Below are 9885 nucleotides of genomic sequence, written 5' to 3'. Positions count from 1 at the left end.
ACACCTACTGCAAAATCAGAAGCATCGCACATTAGTTCAAAAGGAAGGGTCCAATCGGGCCCTTGCAAGATAGGCACATTTACTAAAGCTTCTTTCAATTTATCAAATGCATTTTTAGCTTCTAGTGTTAGTTCAAAAGCATTGTTCTTAGACGATAAAAGATTTGTGAGAGGTTTAGAAATTTTAGCAAAGTCGAGAATAAAACGTCTATAGAAACCCGCATGGCCGAGGAAACCCCTAAGGGTTTTTAGGTTGGTTGGAGGTGGAAGGCCCTGGATGATTTCGATCTTGGCCTTGTCCACTTCCAATCCATGGTTGCTTACCATGTGGCCCAGCACTACTCCCTCCTGCACCATGAAATGAGATTTTTCCCAACTTAGGACAAGGTTGGACTCAATGCACCTCTTTAATACTTTGGTGAGGCTTAGGAGGCAGTTTCCAAAGGTAGATCCAAATACAGAAAAATCATCCATAAAGATTTCTAAACACTCTCCCACCAAATCGAAGAAGAGTGCATTCATACATCGCTGAAATGTGACGGGAGCATTACATAGCCCGAAGGGCATACGCCTAAAGGCGTATGTCCCTACAGGACTCGTGAAGGTCGTCTTCTCTTGGTCATCTGGATGAATATTCACTTGGTTGTATCCTGAATAACCATCTAGAAAACAGAAATATTGTTGCCCCGACAGTTTTTCTAGTATTTGATCCATGAAGGGTAGTGGATAATGATCTTTCTTGGTCGCTTTGTTTAATTTCCTATAGTCAATGCACACCCTCCATCCCGTGGTTAATCTCTTCTGCACCTCCTCCCCTTTTTCATTCACTTCTACTGTCACTCCAGACTTATTTGGAACCATGTGTACGGGACTCACCCACCTACTATCGGAGATAGCGTACTTAATTCCTGCATTTAACCACTTTAAAATCTCTTTCTCAAGGACTTCTCTCATGTAAGGGTTGAGCCTTCTTTGATGCTCTCTACAAGGTCTAGATTCTTCTTCCAAAAATATCCTATGTTCACATATTGAAGATGGAATTCCTCTAATATCATCAAACGTCCAACCTATCGCATTCTTATGCTCTCTAAGTACCTTGAGCAAGTCTCCTTCCTATTTAGGAGTTAGTGATGAAGAAATGATTACAGGTAGGGTTTTCTTCTCATCTAGATATGCATATCTGAGGGATGAGGGTAAAGGTTTTAGTTCTAGGCCTACCTCCAATGAAGGGGAGTCCATGATCTCTTCATCTAGCTCTCTACCCTCTACATGTGAGACATATTCCTTTATCACTTCCTCCTCTCCTTCATCTTCTGTACATAGTTTTAATTCTTCATTGCTTCCTAAGGGGCACTTCATCATTTTTGATATGTCAATTTGAACTCTCTCTTTCCCAATCTTAAATTCTACAGTTCCCTTCTCCCAATCCATAATTGTTTTAGCCGTGACTAAGAATGGTCTTCCTAAGATTATAGGAGCTAAACTAATGTTCCCCGATATCTTCACATTAGTCACTATAAAATCTACAGGTATTTCATAGTTCTCTACAGTGATCATGACATCAGTTAACCTTCCCTCAGGTTGCCTAACAGTTCCGTCAGCTAGGAGCAAGTCCATATGTATTTCCTCCAACTCTCCAAACCCACACTCCTCGTATAAGGCTGTTGGAATGATACTTATGCTTGCTCCCGTATCTAATAAAACTTTAGAAAATGTGTTTCCTCCTATTTCACATGTAATGAAAGGGGCTCCGGGATCTCTCATTTTGATAGGGATGGCATTCAAAATGCTAGAGGCATTCTCAGAAAGTTTAACTACTTCCCTAGGCTTCCTAGTGGTGCAAGCATCCTTAAGGTATTTCTTTAGGGAGGGTGCACACCTAAGCATGTCTTCTACAGTAACAGTCATGGTGGATCTTTTAAAATTCTCTAATAACCTATGTTCATAATCAAGGACAGGTTTTTTTCTATTCAAAGCTGAAGGGTAAGGAACATCTTACCCACTTGTATAAGGTAGAGGTTCTTTCGCATAGGGAAGATCCTCTCCTTCTTCCTCTCTTGGCTCATTCCCCTTCCTAGAATTCTCTCCAGAATTCTGATAAGGGTCCTGAAAATCCTTTCCATTTCTCAACTTTGAGATTGCCAGAACTTAAGGATCTTCTCCATTCATCTCATCATGAGTGGAGTGTTGCACATAATGTAAGTTGCATGGGTTAATTACAGGTTTCGTGGAAAATTTATAAGATGTGCAAGGGAGTTCTGTAATTATACCTTGGTGTTCAGAAGATGCAGGCCTAAAGCTCTCCAACAGCTTCCTCATTTGTTCCTGGGATTCCAACATCTTCTTCGTATGAAATTCCATCATGACCTGCATCCGCATCTCCATCTCCGCTCGCAACTTTTGGTTTTGCTTCTCTATCATATCTGAAATGACGGGGGTGAATGTAGAAAAATCAGGTTGGTTGTGAGAGGGAACCTGATACTGCTGTTGGGGCCTGTACTGGAACTGCTGTCTTAGTTGGAATGGAGGTTGAGCTGCCGGCTTACTCCCTTGGTGGAAGGTCTCTCCATTTGGAAAATTTGGCCTCTTTTGCCCTGCCCATGGTTGCTGCAGTTGGTTGAAGGCTTTCACCTCTTCCTCCATGGCTTTGCAGGCTCCGTCTTCATGTTCCCTGCTGAAACAGAGAGAGCAAATTTTGGCCTTAACGATGGGGGGGTTACCTAGAAAGACATTCTTCAAGGTGGATGTCAGCTCCTCCAACTTCTGGTTGGTCTCCCTTAAGCCTGCTTGCAGCTCCCCCTCCTTGGCATTAACTTGCAGCACTCCTGCCCTCTTGGGCTGCAGATTTCTTCCATTTTGATTTGCTCCAATTTCCTGCAAATCAGTTTCTGCAACTCTCTCCAAAATGTTAAAAACTTCATCCTCATATGTCGTGTAAAATGTTCCACCGGTGGCTAGATTCACCTTGTTCTTCATGAAATCCAAGAGAGATTCATAAAAATTTGGGCTAATTGGCATTGTTCAATTCCATGATGAGGGCATTTCCTCAACAGATCATTGAACCTCTCCCATGATTCACTAAAAGCATCTCCCTCGTGGGGGTGGAAATTATGGATTTCTCTTCTATAAAAATTAGTTTTGGAGAGGGTAAAATTTCTGCAGAAATTTTCCCTACATCTCATCCCAAGTACTAAAAGTAATTCCTAAATTACGATACCAGGAAAATGCTTTATCTTTTAATGTCAATGGAAAATATTTCATTTTAAGCATTTCTATAGATAATCCTGGAACGTTTTGGGAGGAACATCTAATATGAAAGTCATCTAGGAATTCTAGAGGGTGTCGACCTGTCCAGCATGGTTCTCCTCATCTCCTGCTGATGGTGTCTTTCTTCTGCCATAGTTTCCTGCTGAATTTATGGTTCTGTGACTGTAGATTCTGGAGTCGCGTCGCGTGCAACGTTCTCTATAGACTTTTCACCAGCCTTTGAACGTGTCACTACCATCGAACTTCAGCAAAGAGTTAGAAAAACAATAAGCTGAGGATTTCAAGTCCTACAGCTTTAGGATAATGAGTAAAGAATAACTGAAAAGACAGAAAAGAATATGCTACTATAATACCGTACTCCCCGGCAACGGCGCCAGTTGATGAGCTCAAATTATGGGTATTTTTATTGGTTATTGACTGGTCAATCGTGTGAGGATTTGAGCTTATGCAACAATATTTTTTAACCTCGCAGCCTTAGGGCGAGTAAGGTGTCGATCCATAGGGAGCAGATAAAACAATAGTAGTTCCTTTTCAATGCAGTTTAATTTATCAGATTTCTGTATCAATCCTAACAATCAGAGAAATTATCTTCAGTAGAATTCAGGGAATTTCTTCAGGAGAGATATGTAAAGTAATTTCTCAGTAGACTAATGAACTCTGTTTCAGGACTGGCTTACGGGAGCTAACACCTAAAGGGTTTTTCTTCCTTCACAGGCTTAAGCCTGTGGTTTTGACAAGCTACCAAACACCCTGCGCGCGTGCACACGGGGTCAACCTGTGCGCGGCGTTGACGGCGCGCGGGCGTGGCCTGCGCGCGGCAAATGCTGCGCACAGTGTTGGCCTGCGCGCGGCAAATGCTGCGCGCAGTGTTGGCCTGTGCGCGGCAATTGCTGCGCGCGGTGTTGGCCTGCGCGCGTCAATTGCTGCGCTGCTGTGCTGCGCTCGGCCTGGCTGCGCGCGGCTTTGGCTGCGCGCGAGTGTGTTGCGCGCGGCTTTGGCCGCGCGCGGCTGTGCTGCGCGGCTTGGCTGGGCGCGGCGTTGCTGCACACGGCTGTGCGGTGTGCAGCTAGGCTGCACGAAGCTGCGGTTGAAGGGGCGAAACTTGAACTGGGTGTGATGAATGGATAGTCGATTTGAAGAGAAACGAAGAGAGAATGGAATTGAACAAACTATAAACTTGAAATCAAACCAAAACGAGGAACAATTTCAGTTGGAATTGTTGGAAGATCACTGGTGAGAATCTTCCAACCCAACCTAGATTGTCTAATAGAGAGAGAATTACACAGTTTCTGAAACTTGGGAAATCGCTCCAACCTTGTGTCACGATCCTTGTGGCGAGGTGGAGGTCGTCTAGCCCAAGCTACTCCTTAGCCTGCTCCTTTTCTCCAGCTCCAATGCCCATCAGCTCTTGGAGGGTGCAGAACTCTTCTTCTCCAAGCCCTAGCCTGTTCAGGTGGAAATTCTGGACAACCTCAAAATGAACTCTCAAGAGAGTATTTATAGGTTTCTCTTAACACATGCCCCGGGGGCATTTTTGGAATTTTCTTCTTCTTGAATTTTCGCCAACTCCTCTTGATTCTTGTCGTCCTCCTTTGGTTGTCTTAACCTGTTTCTGAACTTACTAACCAAAAAATGTCAAATATAATCCACTTGATTCGAAGAATCAAGTGGGGTTAGTAATTTTATAAAATAATGCATATGTATGACAACTCACATGAATTAACTAAATATTCTTGATGCTTTGATACTTAAAAGTCTAAATATTTGATGACTTATTGAGAGTCATCAGCGGCAGCGTGACGACAGCGCGCCGGCGGCGCGCAGACGATCGTTGCGGCGCGTGGGGCGGCGCTCGAATGGCTGGCGGCGCTCGAGGCGGCGTGTGGGGGCGGCGCGCGACGGCGGCGGCGGCGACTCCCCTTCCTCCTTCCTCTCCCTCTCCTTCTTCTTCCCTTTCCTTCCTCTCCCTTCTCCTTCTTCTTCCCTCTTCTTCCTCTTCTTTCTGTTCTGCTCAAAACGAGGAACGAGACCCCAACCTCTGTTCGATGAAATGCCTCAAAGGAAAAAAAATGGGTCTGCTAACCTAGGGCGCCCTCTCTTCCCTCATAACGCGGAGGAGAGTCGGGCCCTAAGTGGGCCATAACGGGTCCGACTTGGGGGCCCTTCTAAATGGGCTCCCCTTAACAAATACAAGACACAACTAAACGAAATAAGTGGAAATGAAGGGGAATTTAGGGGAAGAAACAAGGGGGAAAAGGGGTGGATAGAGAGATCCATCCCCTTAGCGAAAACAACGAAACACGACCGTCGTGGGGGCGACGAAACAAGACAACGGACGAAAGAGGCGGCATAAAACAAAACATGAAAGAAAGAGAACGGAAAGCGAGGAAGATAACCGGAGCAAGGTCACCCGGTCTTCAACGTCGCGGGCGCAGGGCGCGGATGACGTCGATGACGATCCTTGATGGCGTGCGGCATCACCATGCATGGCTTTCCCCCTTGAAGGATCCTTTAAGGGGGGAGGCCCACTAGGCTTCTCCCCCTAAAGGAGGCCCATTAGGGGACTTTTAAACCCCGCTCTCTTCTTTCACTATAAAAGAAAGGTGGAGGCCCTGGACATACTTTGGACTTGTTTTTTTTTTGAATGAGAAGTTTTTTTTTTTCATTGAAGAAGACTTTGTTTTGTTAAAAGAAGATTTTGGAAGAGAATAATAGAGATGGTCTCCCGTTAGGGTTTTTATTTCCTCTGCGTTCCTTTCCCATCCCAATGGAGGGCAACCACGGTGTTTGTTCGTCCCCGATCGAGTAAAGAAGTGTTCGCGCGCGGGGGGCTATGATCGTCGGCGATATTTTTCTGCACCTGTCAGTCAACTGCCTTCTCTTGGGGCACGATCGCCACCAGCGATCATGTTGCCCCTCTATCATTCCCCTGGCCAACCACGTGAGACGCCATCCTCCCTATTGCAGGGTGCCTTCCTAGAACAATGGTGAAGGGATCAGCTCTAGAACCCGCCATTGCCGTTGGTGCGTAACGACAGAAGAAGCTACCCCATTTGAAGGCAGCGGGGGCTCCCTAGACTGACGATAATCGACCTGCATGATCCGCCATCCCGCTATACCGCGCTAGCCCTAGTCTACCCTGACTCCGTGACCACCGAGCTCTCCTCCGTTGACCAATCCATACGAGGCTTCCGTGCTTGGGCCTCACCCCCTTGCAGTAGCGAACGACGACCGCCTCGCCGGAGCACGGTCGGAAAAAACGAAAAAAAAAAGCGCCGCTTCCCTTCGAGTTCCCGCGGGACCAATAAGCCGAGTGACGACCCACCATTTTCTGACCGCACGGGTGCATCGTGACCAGCTTCTGCCGAAAACCCGACATCGACGGCTGGAGCCTCCTTGCTTTGGTGGGTTTCATCAGATCTCTCGGAATTCCACTCTTTGGCTGCGCTTTGGGGTCCCCATCGATCGCGCCCAGTTTTTCCCCTACGCCAGAGTGGTCGCCCTGCTCTTAGGTTGATCGTCGGTGACGTGCTCGGAGCCCCAAGCCGCCCCTTCGTCTGGCAGAGAACGACCCTTGTGTGGTCCGGGTAACCAAGCGCAGCCGCTGGTGTTAGAGAGGAGTTTTACTCGGCAAGGATCTCGCCAGCGACCTCCTGTTAGGAACGTAAACAAGATTAGTTAGTAAATAAATGAATATTTTATACTCATTAGAGACTTAGAGAATAGGATTAAATATAGGTTCAAATCTAGATTAGGAATAAACATAGATGGTTAGGATCAAAGATAGATTAGGATTCAACATAAACGGCTAGGATCGAACCATAGAGAATTATATCGGTTGAGATTATATCATAGGATATTAGTAAACATGGTCGTTCTGTTCTGTTATTTTCAAATGAACAAAAAATTCGCACAAAAGAACCGCACAGGGGTCTGTTCGTTGTTCTGTCCTTTTTTGTGCAAAAATTAGAACAGATGTTCGAACAATTCGCACAATTCGAACAAAATTCGCACAATTCGCACAAATTCGCACATTCTCACAATTCGAACAAAATTTGCACAAATTCGCACATTCACACAATTCGAACAAAATTCGCACAAATTCGCACATTCGCACAATTCGAACAAAACTCGCACAAATTCGCACATTCGCACAATTCGAACAAAATTCGCACAATGGGTTAAAATTCGCACAATTCGAATAAATTTGCACAATGTTCAAAATTTGCACAAAATTTACACAAAATTCGCACAATTCGCACAAACCGAACCGCACACGGGTCTGTGCGGTGTTCTGTGTGAATTTGATTCTCTTATGTTCGGAAAACCAAACAGAACGCACAATTTGCTCCAATTCGCACAACGCAAACAGAACGACCATGTATAGATATCCGTTATATTAAATGGGTCGATGGCCCCGATCGACGGCTGTGATCGGTGCACCCAATCTGTTATAATGGTTAGATTTAAACATTAGATATCTGTTATAACAGATGGGTCTACGGCACCGATCGACGGCTGTGATCGGTGCACCCAACATGTTATAATGTTTTGGATTAAACTGCATTTTATATCCGTTGTAGAACTGCTACAACGGATATATGAAACAGAAGTTCTTTTACAAACTACTCTATATGTAATATAAATACGACCAATGAAACATTGGAAAACTTGCAGAATAATAATGATCTTACTGCTTCTTGTGTCTTCTTCTCCTTTTCTTCTTTCCCATTCTTTCTCTATCTTTCTCTTCTCTGAGCAAGACACGAGGATTCTCAACATGGTATCAGAGCTGCCAGTCATTAGGGCTGAAAATGCTTCCGTTGGAGGGTCTACCTCAGCATCGCCCGCTGCCGCAAGAATGGCTATCACTGAAGGACAAGTCCCGGTGAATATTCCGCTAGGAGCCTCAAATGACTAGTCAGGCTCAATGACGAAAATTACCAAGTTTGGAAGAGCTTGGTCATCCCTATTTTAAATGGGTATGATTTGATTTATTTTGTTCAAGATGATCCACCTCTCTTGTCCATCAAAGATTCACAGGGTAATTCAGTGGAGAATCCGGATTACAAATTCTGGTGGAAGAACGATCAGAAGGTACTTGGATTCCTGCTATCTACTCTGTTGAAAGTTGTGGTTCCCTGCATCAGCAGAGCCAAGACAACAAAAGAAGCCTGGAATTTGCTCGAAATCACCTTTTCTAGCATGATCAAAGCGAGAATTATGGATCTCCATCGTCAATTCCATACTATGACGAAAGGTACAAAAACAATTGACGAATACGTGAAACACTTTAGATTTATTACAAAATCATTGGAGTCAGCTAGAGCTACAATTGATGAAGACAAAAATAATTATACATTCCTTAGAGGGCTTGGAACAGAATACAGTCGATTCGTTCTTTGTGTTAACGCTAATCTTGGTCATTTGAAGTTTGAAGAAATTGTGACGAATCTCAAGCCACATGAAGTATATCTTGAATACTAAGATAAGGCAAGCTCAAGTGGATTTCCTCCAATGGCAAACAATAGTCAGTTCGAGAAAGATTCTGCTCAAAAACAATCAATCAAGGGGTTCAAGCTACAACGGTGGAAGAGGAAGGGGCAGGAACAACCATTTTCAACCCTAGTGCCAGATTTGCTCTCAGTTTGGGGATAGAGCCCCAGAATGTCAAGAATTTACAAAGCTGCAGAATGGGAGCAAACAGAATCATCACCCTTTCCCACAAGCCTATACTGTAAGTAATTCTGAAAACAACATATGGTTTCCAGACAGTGGAGCCACCCACCATGTTACAGCAGATTCAAGCCTGATTTCAAATCCAACCAGCTATCAAGGAAACGAGCATCTACAAATGGGTAATAGAACAGGTTTGAAAGTTCTATCCATTGGTACATCTAAAATTTCTACTTTTGATAAAAGGTTATTGATAACACCCTAATTTCTGTCTTTATTTCATGCTATTAGCATGATTTTATGCATTTAAAGAGCTTAAAATGGGGTTGTTATCATATATTTACATGAAAATAGTGTTTTCTAGTGATTTCTGATTTTTCCCTAATTTTTTGTTAATTCTTTGAATTTTAAAGGATTTATTGAAGCTCGAAATAATTATTTTTGAATGAAAATGGCATATTTAATATTTTATTTCGACATTTATCAGCATGGGAATGAATCAGTGAAATTTCTAGAATTTTCTAGAATTTTTCACGAATTTTTAGGATTTTTCTGAGATTTATTTGAAGAGGAAATGTATTTATTTCAAGGAAAAAAGTATATTTATAATAGAAAAAGAAGTATTTTTATTATTTTCGAACTTTCAAGGGCCTTTTTGCGAACTTTCGTTGCAAAAAGACCCTGAAAACAGCTCTCGGTCGCCACTACAAGCGTAAAGGTCCAATTTAAAATTTTACAGGGTTTTATTGCAATTTTTAATATATATTTTTAATTTTTGAGGAGAAATCGGAGGAGAGAGAGTGTGCTAGGGGCGTATACGCAATTACTTTTGGGCGGCGTCCAAAAGCAATTCCAGGCTTTTTAAGGACTTTTCTGCAAAAAGGAGGATTCAAAATGCGCCAGCCAATGAGAGAGCGACACGTCATTGCGTGTTTAAAAACGA

The 9885-nt window shown here is 43.6% G+C and overlaps 1 non-coding gene across 1 annotated transcript; it reads left to right on the top strand.

Moving 5' to 3' along the window:
• Nucleotides 1–3023: 3023 nt before the first annotated feature.
• Nucleotides 3024–3132, top strand: LOC144707289 (small nucleolar RNA R71). The gene has a single exon (XR_013582452.1). It is a non-coding gene; the product is annotated as a small nucleolar RNA R71 (small nucleolar RNA).
• Nucleotides 3133–9885: the final 6753 nt, after the last annotated feature.

This window comes from Wolffia australiana, chromosome 8 (assembly GCF_029677425.1).
Source record: "Wolffia australiana isolate 7733 chromosome 8, ASM2967742v1".
NCBI classification, from domain to species: domain Eukaryota; kingdom Viridiplantae; phylum Streptophyta; class Magnoliopsida; order Alismatales; family Araceae; genus Wolffia; species Wolffia australiana.
This window is presented reverse-complemented; position numbering and strand designations above follow the sequence as displayed.